This window comes from Parus major, chromosome 4, assembly GCF_001522545.3.
Source record: "Parus major isolate Abel chromosome 4, Parus_major1.1, whole genome shotgun sequence".
NCBI lineage: Eukaryota > Metazoa > Chordata > Aves > Passeriformes > Paridae > Parus > Parus major.
Window position 1 is genome coordinate 60,970,073 of NC_031771.1, and position 13,839 is coordinate 60,983,911.

General features: G+C 41.4%; 1 protein-coding gene across 10 annotated transcripts in view; it reads right to left on the reverse strand.

Moving 5' to 3' along the window:
• The window catches only part of NSD2 (nuclear receptor binding SET domain protein 2), a 98,985-nt gene that overhangs the window by 60,809 nt on the left and 24,337 nt on the right, over window positions 1-13,839 (reverse strand). For 5 of the 10 annotated variants that reach the window (XM_015623897.3, XM_015623901.3, XM_015623894.3 and 2 more), the window contains exon 1: window positions 13,571-13,705. The exons of 3 other annotated variants lie outside the window; for them this stretch is intronic. The gene's annotated coding sequence lies outside the window, so the exon portion shown is untranslated. Of the gene's footprint in view, window positions 1-147; window positions 279-12,459; window positions 12,601-13,570; window positions 13,706-13,839 lie in introns of those variants that run through there. 2 more of the 10 variants (XM_015623898.3, XM_015623900.3) reach the window with 2 other exon arrangements.

A 13,839-nucleotide genomic window follows, 5' to 3' on the forward strand; every position in this document is an offset into this window, starting at 1 on the left:
GTTCCTGTAGCACCTACACTATGGACAGCAGCATTACAAGCTTCCCTTCCTCACTCCACAAACAGACCTTCAACCTCCCATCAAAACATACCCTGGCAGCAACACTACAGCTCAGTCTCCAGACATTTCCCAAAGCATTCTGCTCACCAGAACGAATAAAGAGTCAGCCTTTTGGGCCAGGAACACCGGCCCAATGGGAAACAGCAAATCCTTCAGGCTAGTGATCATAGTGGGCAAAATTTAAATGATCAAAGCAACTGCTGGAACTTCAGACTTTTCATGGCAACAATATTACCTAACACCCACTTTTCATACAGAAATGTGCAAACAAGCAAGCTAAAACTGCACTATTTTCTGCCCTAAACAGGTTCTCTAAGGGTTCTAAAAGCTAATCTTGCCTATTGCAACATTATAACATCATAGCAAACTGGAAGAATCACTCCTTTGTGCTCCTAAACCAGGCAAGATGATGGTTTCAATTTTTGAAATTCACATGCATAGATTCTTCATATATACTGATGTATATACTGGGTCCAGTATATACATCATATAGAAAAAAAAAATATTATTAAAGCTCAGCATAATAATAATAATCATACCCATGCTCAAGGTAACCAATTTCATATATGATTAAGTCCAAGGACTGTCACATCAAATCAAAATTTCATCAAATCTAGTCTCATGTGCTTACAAAAAAGTGCAGTAAAACCCATGATGAATAACTATTGCATTGTCAGTTGCTATGGAAGAAATCACTTCTGAATCTCACCTTGTTTATTAATGCACACAGTTCTAATGCTTACAACCGCCATATTCCTCCAACTTGCATTTCTGATAGCTCTACATCAGGAGTAGCAACGTAAACATGCTCATAACTGAGCATTGCTGTAGCATGGCAAAGCTTCTTAAGGATGTCAAGCCTGAATTCAAAGCAGCTGATGAACATGAAACCTTTTCATTTAAAAAAATGCAGAAAAAATATTTAAAAATCATAACTCCATCACTCCATAGCAAATGCTCCCATCTCCCTAACATGCTGCTCTAAAATATCTACAAGATAAAAGTGTATCTTTCCACACAAGCTATATAGGCTCATTTCAGAGATGAAAACCCTTCTCTTGCCAGGCACAAACAGCAGTCTGAAAATCTGGCATTAAACAAGGCAAGAATAGCAAAAGTGTACCTGAATTCCAAGTGAACCTGCAAGAGAAAAAGTCCTATTCTTTCTTTAGTCAGATGAAGTCTGAATTACCAATAAAATCTCTGACAAAATGAGTAGAAAGCAGCCAGCTATATTAACTCTCCTTAAGAGGAATCAGAGATAAATGGAAACTCAAAACTCAACCAGAACAGAATAAATTACTAAACTGAAAGAGAATTCATGGCCTTTCACAACATCTTCCCTGAAAACATGGACGTGAGACAAACTCTCGTGTCATGTAACATTACAGTGTTTCAAGCTGTGATTCAGAAGGCTTAAATGAAATCATATTTCTCTTAAGAAACAACTAATGACAAATTCTGTAAATCTCTGGGCAAAAGGCAAACCTGCTGGGAAGCACGTCACACAGTTACGGAATGCAAAACTCCTAATAAAAACCGCCAAAACCAAGAAGAAAACAACCAAAACACCGAACTGTTGCTAAATCTGCACTTCATTCCCAGGGATTCTTAACGGAGTAAACCAGAGGTCTGATTTGGGCATTTCAGCTCCGAATTCCCTCGGAGGCAGCAGAGCGGCTTCGCGCGGCCGCGGCGCCCTCCAGTGGGCGCGGGGCTCGGCGAGCAGCGGCTCCGGGACGGCTCCGGGACCCGCTCATCCTGGATCCCTGGATAGGGCCATCCGCCTTTTGGAACCCACGGCTTGTTCCGTGCTGCTCCATCATAACTTTTCTTCTCATCATGTACGTTTCGCAGCTACAAAGCCATCAAGCTGGAGGTGCGCCTCCAAAAAAAGCAGTAAAAAATCCAGTTAGACTGTTACTGGTGCACTCAATCTCAGGGCAGTGGATGAATTAAAATGGTTATCTTAAAAATGTCAAAACATAAAAATCGTCATAGTCACTGAATAAGGCTGGAAGGGTTCCTCAGATCATCTATTCCAACCCCTTGCCTAAGCCAGATTAAACTTTTCAAGGCCTTTTCTGAACAATCACCCCTAGATAACCAAGTTAAAAGCTATGGCTTAAAAAAATCAAGTTATTCTCTTTTTAGCTAAAAAAACAAAAACAAAAAAACAAACCAACAAGGCCACGCAGTGAAAGACCCAGAACATTTAAGATTTAGCTTGATTTTCCCAATCTATATGAAGACAAACAGACTTCAAGAATTTCAGTGAGTGAAAGTTTAGTTAATGATTCTCACTAATACAGGTCACTAAAAACAGCTGAAAGCAATGAGAAAGGCTCCTCAAACCACTGGAGTCTAGCGACAACAAATCCAGGAGTAACACTGGTAAAAGGAAGTTAATGTATCCACAACAATAGTAAATGGGAAAATGAAGACAAACACAGTAATTTGAAACTGTAAGGTATCAGAACCAGGAGCTACAGATTATAAAACATGGAAAACAGACTGTGTTTGTACAAAGATTTAATAGAACCAAATGAGTAGAGGCTTAAAGTAAGAAGTAGAATAATGGGCTAAGATAACAGATGTGAGTACCTGACAGAAAATAAAATCCCATGGGGAGATGAGACATGTAGACAGCAATTTGCAGGTTAGTCACCATCTCTAGGACAACCAGTGGGATCAAAATCAGTGACACAAATCTCAGTCCTCCTTGCAAAAATATAAACTACATTGTGGGGTCAGCTTAAATGAAAGAAGTTAGAAAATCTACACATGGGAATAACACAGGGTTTCAGGAAAGAAGATAAAAGTTGAAGCCAGGCACATTTTGCACCACCTTTACTATACACTATTTCACTTCACTATAAGGAAGAAGAAAAAGGACCAGGCCCTTTGTGAGAAGAGGACACAGCAGAAAAGAAGGGGCAAGGAGAAAACAACCACCAACCAAGTAGTGCTGCTGTGAGTTTGGAATTAATGCAAGGAGATCTAGAAGACAAGAAGAATACAAGACATGAAAGAATGAACTAAGATAGATCACAGACAAGATCTGGTTGGTTCAAATTTTAAGAGTAAGGTCCTGAAGCAGCTGAGCATACAATTCGATTTGGTAGCTAAAATCAAGTGCACTCATGCTGGACCATGGTATCAGAAAAGCAAAAGCAACCTCTTATCTTTTTCTAGATGACTCTGTATCTATTGAAAAGGAAAGTGGGGGGAGGGCAGGGAAAAGAAGGGGACAAAAGCACCACACGCTAGTAGCAGCTAATGAGCTTAAGCCAGTATCGTCCCATATTGAATGTCTGGTGACCCAACAAGTACCATTTTCACTAACAAAGGAGAAAAAAACATTATAACCAGGAGTCTGATGAATAAACATGATAGTTTGGCTTGTGAACAAATAGCTTTCAGTATGCAAAAGCAGATTTCTTATCAGACAAAGGTCTATACAATTTTTAATCAGACAATGACAACTGGACAATCCTTGCAGTGGCTTTGTACATATTTTCATACTAAAAAAAACAGGTTCTATATAAGGCATACTATCTTGCAGACATTTTAATTCACATATTAATTACTTGAAAGTTCATCATCTGACAGGAGTCATGAGCCAAATACAGTTACTGTGCATGTCAGATTCCTCCTTCACTGCCCAGGCCACTATCATTTATGTGATATTTATTAGTCATTTATTCCACATCTGCTGTAATTTCAGAGATGCTTTTCTGGTGTGTCAGAAATAATGGAGTACTCCATTCCTTTCAATTCTGCCAAAGGGAGGGAACTGAGTAAGTAACTACCAACAAGCATCTCTATTACATATCACTTTTGTTTTGTCTAAGGGTTTTCTTACTCTGGTAAGAATTACTCAGGGCAGGCAGTGGAGGTGGGGGAAAGAAGATGAGGATGACACATCTCAATACAAATTCACAGTAAGAGAACTTTATCCACAAAAGCTATTTTTATTACCTACAAATCAGGCTTTCAGCTGGCATAAAAAAGCTAATAGGTGGCTGCTGTTTTTTTGTGTTAAGATTGCTTTCTGATAAGTGTTTTCCATTGTCTCATCAATTTCAAGACAAACATTATTCCTATTTTCAGATCAGAAAGAGAGAAAACAATGATATTAAGGTTACAACACCTTTTTGCTAATACATTTGAAAACTTGAGTATGGTTACTCATATTATCTTGTGTAAAACCCCTAAAATATCAAACAGGAATAGATAAGTATTTACTATTGTGTAGTACACTGCAACTGTTCTTCACTACATTAGAACAATGAAAAATTACTACAGGATCCAAACAGAATTTTATTTTAGAAGAAAATACAACTAAAAATTGCATTGCATGTTTGGCCAAAAGTTGTCACAAACCAGTTCTAGCCAGAAAATTCAAAAGCATTAGCTCCCCTGAAGAAAACCTTTACTATAGTAGTTGAGATAGAATTGAAAATAAATATACCAAACCTTTCTAAAAATTTACCACAAGTTTTAGGAAGGTTAAAAAAAATAATTTGTTCAAAGGAGACATATTTTAATGTAAAAACACCTGTAATAGACTTCATTAATCTTGCAGTTTTGAACCAAATGCATTTTGAAAACTGTTTAAAAAGAGTACTTACAGTTGCACTTATTACCCAAAATTACTTGCCACCAAAAAAAAAAAAAAAAGTATCCATCTTTTAAAATTTGTTTTAGATTTGCTTTTTTTTTTCATGATGGATAAAATTTGCAAACTTTAAAGTCACAGCCTATTTTCATGAACCGAAACAAGTATTTACTGCCTTCTTATCAAGACAATAGGTAATTCCAACTTGTACATTTAAGAACTGTAGAATGGAAAGCAATTGCTTCCCTTTAAATGCCACGAGTTACTGCAGAAAGCAGGCTTACAAAATGGATAGACTTGCTTTCTTTTTTTTTCCCTGGGAAAAGCTTTTGCACTGACCCTCTTCTGTGGACAAGGCTGGAAGATTCTGTAAGAAAATTTTGAGTTTCTATTCTTAAAATCACAGGCATTTTTTTTCCCCACTGCTCCAGAAATTTAATGTTGTCAGTTCCACTCCTGCTGCTGGAGATGGGTGAAGCAATGAGATACATTTTAGTAAAATAAAATTCTTCTAAGATTTAATTCTGTCTGACAAGAGACTGCACATACCACTGTGGTGGGACCACAGATCCAATAGAAAATAGCTTCTCCTCTGCACACAAACAGGGAGGAACACTGGTGCCTAAAACGGTAGGAACTAGTGAATATACCAGCAATATTTAATAAATACAAAAAGGCAGTCCCCAAACCTGAGGCTTTTCTGTGTCCTGGAAAGCTCCAAAGGGAATGGTTCCTCTGTAGCAAAATAGGACTCAACAATTCAGTATTTCCTCAGTTTAGGTCTTTGCTCACCCATGAATTGATGTCTCTCCCTATCTTTCAGGTGGGCCAGAGCTGTGTACCTGGCATCTACGTAACTTGGGAGCAAAGAACCAAACACAATCACACAATCTCAAACAGCACAACACTTCAGTGCAGAGTTCCTTATTTATACTGCTTTTTCACCTGGTCTAACACTAATTTCCCATATGTTTTTTAATCTGGTTGCCTTTTTCTGTCAGCATCCCACCTCTATCCTCTGCATCCTTGCACCACACTTTCAGGATTTGGATCCTCTGGCTTACATAATATTCACTGCGGCAGATAAACACACTATGATCTGTTTCCTCCTCACTGTGGCCAATGATTCTGCCCTTATTCCCATATGTAGTTGTGACAACAGCAATTGCCTGAAGCTTCACCAAGAGAATCATCATGAAAATTTCTGATCATGCAAATTCTGAGGAAGTTCAAGTAAGGTAAGATCAAACCTGGGATGTCACCACAAAATATTACAGGTAATGAATCAAACTGCAGTGTTAACAAAATGTCATCTGCTACACCTCTAAAGAAATCAGTGTTTCCCAGATCTGACCAGACAACAACTAACTCTAATCCAGAGGCTACAATCATTTTGCCTAGACCCTGACAAGTCTGCTATCTTTGTCTATCACAGCATTGAAATAAAACCTGCTCATCCAAGTGGGTGCATTCAAATGCCAGAAGCACACTTGGTGCACTGGAATGGTTCTAGGAAGTGGCAGGGACACTGGTGATATGTGAGGCTTTGCCAACACTTCAAAGGCCCAGCTATATGTACACAGGGCAGAGTAATTCTAGAGCAGTGTTTGGCCACATCTTCTGTTGTTTACAGCAGCAGCAACACATTGCACTCATAATGTACCTCTCTAATGTGGACAGGTAATGTGTACAAATAGCTGATTTCTTTCACCCAGTAAATTCAGCTTCACATCTCCTATCATTAGGTAAAGATCTGAAGGGTAAAGTTAACAGGTTAATCCTGACTCCATGGCACTACAAAACTTTACTTACGGATATACACCATTCACTAAGAACTGCACATATCCACATTTGAACATAACTGACTATAATGTGGTCCTAGCCATACTGTGCTAATCCTGATCTACTTCACACACCATAAGCATTTACATGCAACTTCATTCTATCAATGTATTACCTTGAGGCAAAACACACACACACAGAGGGAACTGGCAGATGTATGCCAGGAACACTCAAACAAGGCCTGAGACTTCAGTCATTAGACACTCTTCAAACAAATCCAAATACTTGCTATGAAGTGGCCTTTCGGGCCTGGTTCGGACATTACTTGGAAATATTTCCCTGTGCTGGAGCTTTACCATGCTCCTGCCAAAATGCATTACCATCATTCTCAGGGTTCTTAATTCCCTTTTCATTTCTTTTGCTACATCTACATCAAAAATCTCCCAGAAAGTGTTTAGTGTAACTGTCAGAGGTAAAAGGTCTGGAATTTGAGTTGTAAGTTCCTGTAGACAGTGTACCTTACCCATTCCACTTGAAGACAGAAAGATAAAACACTTCCCTGTCTAACAAACCAATTCCTTCCTGTTCACTTCCCAAAACTTCTGTGTAGAGAGGTTTGCAGTAGGTATCTCTTGCAATTTTTTTCTTTCCTTCCAGCACAGTACTAGCTTTGTGCATTACTTCACTGTCTTATCAAATTCAGTTCTTTGGACAAATTCTGTACATACTTCTCATGGGAAAATCTAGTTCTGACTGTAGAAGTAAGTAGTATTAAGCAACTGTAGTTGCTCTCCTTACTTGCAGAGTTTCTGAAGGCTCAGCTATCACTACCATTTTGAGCCAGGCTTTCACCTGATGAATAGATATTGCACATGCACTTTCAGCTACATGTTTTATGACTGGAACTTGTTTTTTGCACTAGTGATGAATTTCAGTCACATTCCACATTTAATCCCAGCATTTGTTTCTAGTTTGTTCAGGAGTGCTACTATAAACCAGCTTCTGATAGTCTGCATTTTGTACTCACAGAAAAATCCCACCAGTAATTTCATTCTGAAGTATTTGATTGAAAGTTGTTGGCAACCACTCCATAGAGGGAAATGATCCATATTCACATCTTTCACCCTGCACTATTCTACAAGGTTCATACTTTGGCTTAAATTCCTCTGGCTTTATTATCAGACTAGAATCTAGGCATTCTTTACTACAGAGGTAACTCCCCAATTTAGATGTTTGAGTGCCAGTGCAGTCAGGATCTTTTCTCCAATGGGATCCCACCAAAGCTGGCAAGTTCCACAATTGATTTATCTGGTATGTGATCTTGGGAACCTCAGCTCCAGAGACTAACCCATGCCACAGCAGGAACATTTACATTTCTGTTTATTAAAATGAATAAATAAGTGAAATGGGTCCCAAACACCATGACAGAAGGCTGCATTACTGCATGTTCTTTCTAGTGTTTCTTTTGTTTTTTAATCAGTAGCTTTTCAAAATATTTCAAATTACATTTAAATCACATTTCTGTGATCTTCCCAAACCTCAGCCTTTTCTCTTAAAGATATTTTTGTCACAGAGTATCTCATCTTCTGCTCCTTTGTGTATCTCATTTATTTCTTGTGGCAGAACTCGGAGAACAGAACAGAACTCACTCCTATTATGTTCTTTGACTTTGGCAAAAAAACATGGAATTCTGATCTTAGCTCTCAAGGCCAAATACATTTGAAGACGATTTGTATACCCTGAGTTTGGCTCAGCTGGTAGGAGCATGGTGCTAATAACCCAAACACTGTGAGTTCAGTCCCTGTACAGGCCATTCATTTCAGTGTTGGACTCAATGGTCCTTGGGGTCCCTTCAGAATATCCTGTGATTCTGTATAAAACTTATTTTTAATGTATATTTTAGCATGGATGTGAGATGCTAATATTTTAGTATTTTGTATAAGGCACAAGCCAAAGAGATTTCACAAAGACAGTTAAATCATCATTTCTGTCAGCCAGCAGAACAAGATATCCCTGTGCTCCTCCAAAGAGACACAGAAAACGAACAGCAACCTTGAGACAGCCGTGGGAAAATGGTAAAGCATCTATGAAAATCAAGTTCAATAACATACCATGCTGCAGTTTTCCAGTCATTTGCCACCTATGTATTCTTACCCCTAAAAGAAATATGACAGAGTTCCGATTTGTGCTGGAGAGCTGAATACTGAAGTTCAAAATAAGATCAAATTGCTATCTTGCACCAAGATAAAAATAGGACAAGTTAAAATGATGGGAACAAAACTAGAAACAGAGCCATCACCTCTTGAACAATCCTTGCAATTTAAAACATGCTTTAAGTCTCTTATATACTTCACTAGTTTCACAGTAAGTCATATATGAGAACCTGCATCTGTGGTGCCCCAGGGCAAAGTCATTTTGCCCAATGTATGAAAACTCTGAAGCACATTAGGTTAGTACATCACTTTTTCATACTCACTAAGTACAATCTGATTGCTGTGTAACATTCAAATACATTTTCAAACATCTGCTTTCCACACGTATCTCATCACACTATGGTACCATGCAGCTTCCATGCAATGGTATTATTTCTTGACATTAGCAAGGATACAAGTCTTGCTTTTGGTTCAACCATGATTCACAGGTGTTTGTTTATTGCCCACAACACGCATTTTAAAAAATTTGGATAATGTTACAATCTACTGTATGCTTCAGACAGAAGTTGCTTAATTAATATACCAAAGAGTCAACAGACTATCTGATGCTAAAGTTTAGAGCTGCTTGTCAGGAAGGTTAATACGTAGTCCACCATGCACTGCTTATCATCACAAGGTATTAATATATATTAGTATATATTCCTCTTCACCATGAAATTTGAGTATTTTTGTAGCTTGCTATTCAACCAAAAGGGCAGCAGAATAGAGTATGGTCTACATTTTTCTTCCACATATTCCAAAAACTTCCTTGCCTGCTGATGCTAGAAAATATAAATTAACTATTATAGGTGTTGCCAAACTTGATAAAAACATTAAAAATAACACCTGGTGTATCATTTTAGTAATTTCTGTCAGTGTAAAATGACACAAAAAAGGCAAATATATTTATACAGCTACCTCCGATGACTACAGGTCATAGAGAAGCTAATTTGAAGGTGCAATAAAGGGAGAAAATTGAGGTAGTTTCTCTATCTTCCTTCCAAAATGTTCTCAGAATCAAAACCTTCCAAGTAACCATTAACTGTATAAAGCAGCTGACCATTCAAACTACATGAATTTACAACCAGCAGTGTGACAATTAGCACATGAACAAGGCTGTCCTTCCCAGCCCTCTTTCTCCCAAGTTCTCTGCAATTATGCACCAAAGGAAATTTGGACTTCACATGTCGAGCTCTGATGAGAAATTATTTTCTCTCTTCACTTCACCACCTGAGCACTTATCCTGGTGCCATGTTCCATCTCCACTTCTCACTTACACCACCAAGATCCCAGTACATCCTTGGTGAAGACATTTCTCAAACCTACAGCCTAACTGTTGGAAAGTGATGTTCCCTAGAAACATGGGACTTCCTGATCCACTTAGATCCACTTGACATGGGGCTCGGAGCAACCTGGTCTAGTGAAAGGCATCCTTGCCCATGCCAGGGGCATGGAACTAGATGATCTTTAAGGTCTTTTCCAACCCTAACCATTCTCTGATTCTATGATCTCCATTCTTTCTTCATCCCAAGGCTGGATTTGAGAATTATACCAGATCTATCACATCTACTCAACCATAAGGCCATTTCCATTCTCTCTGCAGTAAAGTAATGAAAGAGCTCAAATAGTATAGCCACAAACACAGTATTGAAGATGATGCAGTCATCATCTATGGCATTATTATTAGTCCCACCCAAGCAGTTCTTTACTCGTACCTGATTACTGACTTAGGAAATCTGTTGTTTTCAGCAATACAACTTAGTGGATGCATCTCATTGTGCAGCACACTACTCCCGAAGAGAGGTTTCATTTTTTCTCCCAGAAAAGGCCTGACCCTTCACCTTGCTCTATTGTGCAATTTTCATGCATTAAACCATCTTCTGGGCTTAAAACATAAGAAATGTCGTGTAGTTCTATTTGCAGAATGACCAGCAGTGACCAAATTGCTGCAAGAATTCTGTTTGTATCTTCTACTCATCACATGCCAGACACTTGATAGAGGAATCTGAGCAGAGCAGGTGAACATTTATGCACATGGAGCCCCAATGTACCCAACAGGCTTTGATCGACCACAAGGAAACACATTTACCAGGCTGAAGAAACAAGACCTCACTTGGGAAATGTACTGATATTGGTGGAACATAAAGCAGGCTCAGTGCAAAAGTAAGAGGTGAAAAGGGCCACAAACAACAGGACACTGAAAACCAATCTTTTTGCCTTTCCTTTGCTATTAAATTAGTGCAGTGTTTTGGACACAAACTCACTTGTATGTGTATATTCACCACTCAAATACTAGACAGCCACCCATCAACAGTCCTTTTTGCTTCCCGTCTAAACCCAAGCAGGGTTGGTTTTGCTGTAATATCCAGTCTATTGCAGCATAGGCAGTAATTTAACTGCAATAATCTCACTGCAATAATCTCACATGCAAAAATACCAATGGCTTCAGAAAAGGCATGTAGCCCTACAGACAGCAAACCACATTTTTTACTCTTACTAGCCATTTGTTGGATTCATACTGAACTAAAAAGAAATACAATTTTTTTTTCCATCTTCTAAACTACTTTTGATCTACACCCTTAAAGTATAATGACCTAGTTTCTTCTGACATTTTCAAATATTTGATAAAGTAGTAGGTTTTGCTGTTCTTTTAATACCTGGATTTTTCCAAGTATGTTTGAGGGTGGATAGTCCTATAACCTTCACAAGAGCTAGTCATAGTCTCCAGCAATATTTAGAGCATTTATATTCACATACTGAAAAATCCTGATATTTTCTGATGGGGGCAGACTAGACAAAAATCCCTGTATGATTTAATATATAGGATATAGTTATTGAAGCAACCAAAAATTGCATAAACTCTAAGTACTGAGCCCTGAGTAGCCCTGCAAAACAGTGGTTTAATTCAATTACTTCATCCAACACTCAAATAATCCACAGTCAGATTCACCACACTGTGAAACTGAGGAGTTTATTAACGTTGATATGCTGCATTTCCCAACTGAAACTCCCACAGCAAACAAGCAAATAATAGCTTCAGCAATAAGTTTACAGATACTCTACTAACAAACAAACATTTTGGTGAAGAAACAATTTATTCTTGCAGCTGAAGCCACACTTTCCATGTGTAAGGAATTTTAGCAACCTTATACATATATATACACACACACACACACACACACATATATATATATCTATACACACACATATATAGGTCCACTTGAGTCACCAGCAAGGACTCTCTGCAGAATCTATTACAAACTTCGCTGCCACCCTAGTGTTTATCTTCCTTGGATGTATGCAAAGGCTGAAAGCCAAACATACCTTCCTTTTTCTTTTTTTTTTTTTAAAAGCAGATATATTTAGATTACTCAGTGTGGGGTGCACTAGCTCCTAAATTTAAGAATCATTATAAACCAAATTTAATGCAAATACCAATAAGGAAATATTCATGCACACAAAATATACGGGCAGTGACTGACATCAGCCTCTTGCCTGTCTTATGCCTATTCACAAGAAGCCCATTTTCTCTGAAATCTGTTTAAATATGATGTTTACTGTCTCTGTAATTCTACTAGTGTTTACTCCTCCTTTCAGCCGACATATTTAAAAAAAAAAAAAAAAAAGCCAAAACCAAAAGGCAACTATAAATATGTTCAAGAAGTATGGCAAATTCCCTTCTCCACCCCCAGAGCGGTAAAGCCACAGCAGATGAGCTGTAACTATGGCCTTGGGAATACAAGTTCCCCAGGCTCTTTTACCACACAAATATCAATTCAAGTTACAAGAGCCCTGTCCTCTTACACTTAATGAATATTGAGCCAACGAGCCCGCACGCCTTCGCAGGAATGTTTTCTTTCCATTTTCCTAACAAGGCTCTCCTCCCATACCGGTCCAGGATGGACTGCAGAAGGGTCTAAGTCGAAGGATCATCACACCAGTGTTTGGTGGAGGAATAAATCAAACATGGCTTCCCCCTCCATACATTTCCAGAGTTACATTCACTCCTGCTGCCGTACAATCTCAGTCCTACCCGGCGGGAAGGGGCAGGAGCAGCCTCCACCTCCCCACACCCTCACCGCCACGGGGGGGACATTTGCAGCCTCACTACCCCTTAAGTGGGCGGTTTAAAGCCTGGGGAGGGTTTTTTTCCCCCTTCCCATGGGTCGTGTCCCCCCGCTCTGGTTTTCTTTCTGATTTGCACTGATTGATCCCCCATTCCCTGGGGAGGGAAGTGGGAAGGGTGGGCACCTCTCCTTTACCCCTTTATGCTGCCCCCGACCTCCCGCAGCGGCGAGGAGGAGGAGGAGGCGGTCGGGGGGAAAGGATGAAGCTGCAACAGCCGGGACTCCTGCTCGGCATCGCTCCTTTCCGCTCCTCCGCCACCCAAGAGTCAGGCCCAGCCAGCGGCACAAATCCTGCGGCAGCCTCCGGGGGGGGACGAGGGTCAGGCGTGGGGACCCGCGGCCCCGCAGCGAGGGCCAGGTAGCGGGGGGAGGAGGGGGGAGCGAACAAAAAAGCCCTGCTCCGGGGGAAGGGGGAAACGGGAGCTGCGGGCTGCCCGGGCAGATGGAGACGGTAAGTTTGAGGGGAGCGGAGCCTCGGCGGAGGGGGAGTCCCCGGGGGAAGCGCCGGGGCGGGAGTGGGGCGCGGATACCTCGCCACGGAACCCCCCGTCCCCCACGCCGCCTCCGCTGCGCTTTTGCCGGCCAGGGCCCGAGGTCCCGGCCCGGGAAGGGACTCCCGGTGCCCGCGGCGAGGCGCGGGGCCGGACGGCAGCATCCCCGCGGGCGGGCGAGCCTCGCCGCCGCCGCTCCCGCCGCTCCCGCCTCCCGCCCGGGGCCTGCGGGAACGTGCCCCGGGTGCCTCCTCCCTTCCCGCGGGGGAGAGCCAGCCGCGCTCCCGGCCTACCGACCTGTGCCCTAGCGCATCCTTTTCCCCGGGGAGCCGGGCGAGGCGGCGGCGGTATCTCGGTGCCGGGGAGCGGCGGGAGCCGAGGCGACACAGCGGCAACAGCGGCGGCGGCGGCTCCGGCGGGTCCTGCGCGGCGGCCCCGCCCCCTCCTCCGGCCAGAACCAGCGCGAAAAATCGGCGGCGCTGATTGGCCGGCGCCGCCGCGCGGCCCCCGGAGCGGCCGTTTCAAATCCCCCCGCGCGGAGCCGCCCGCACGCGCGGCCGCCGGGA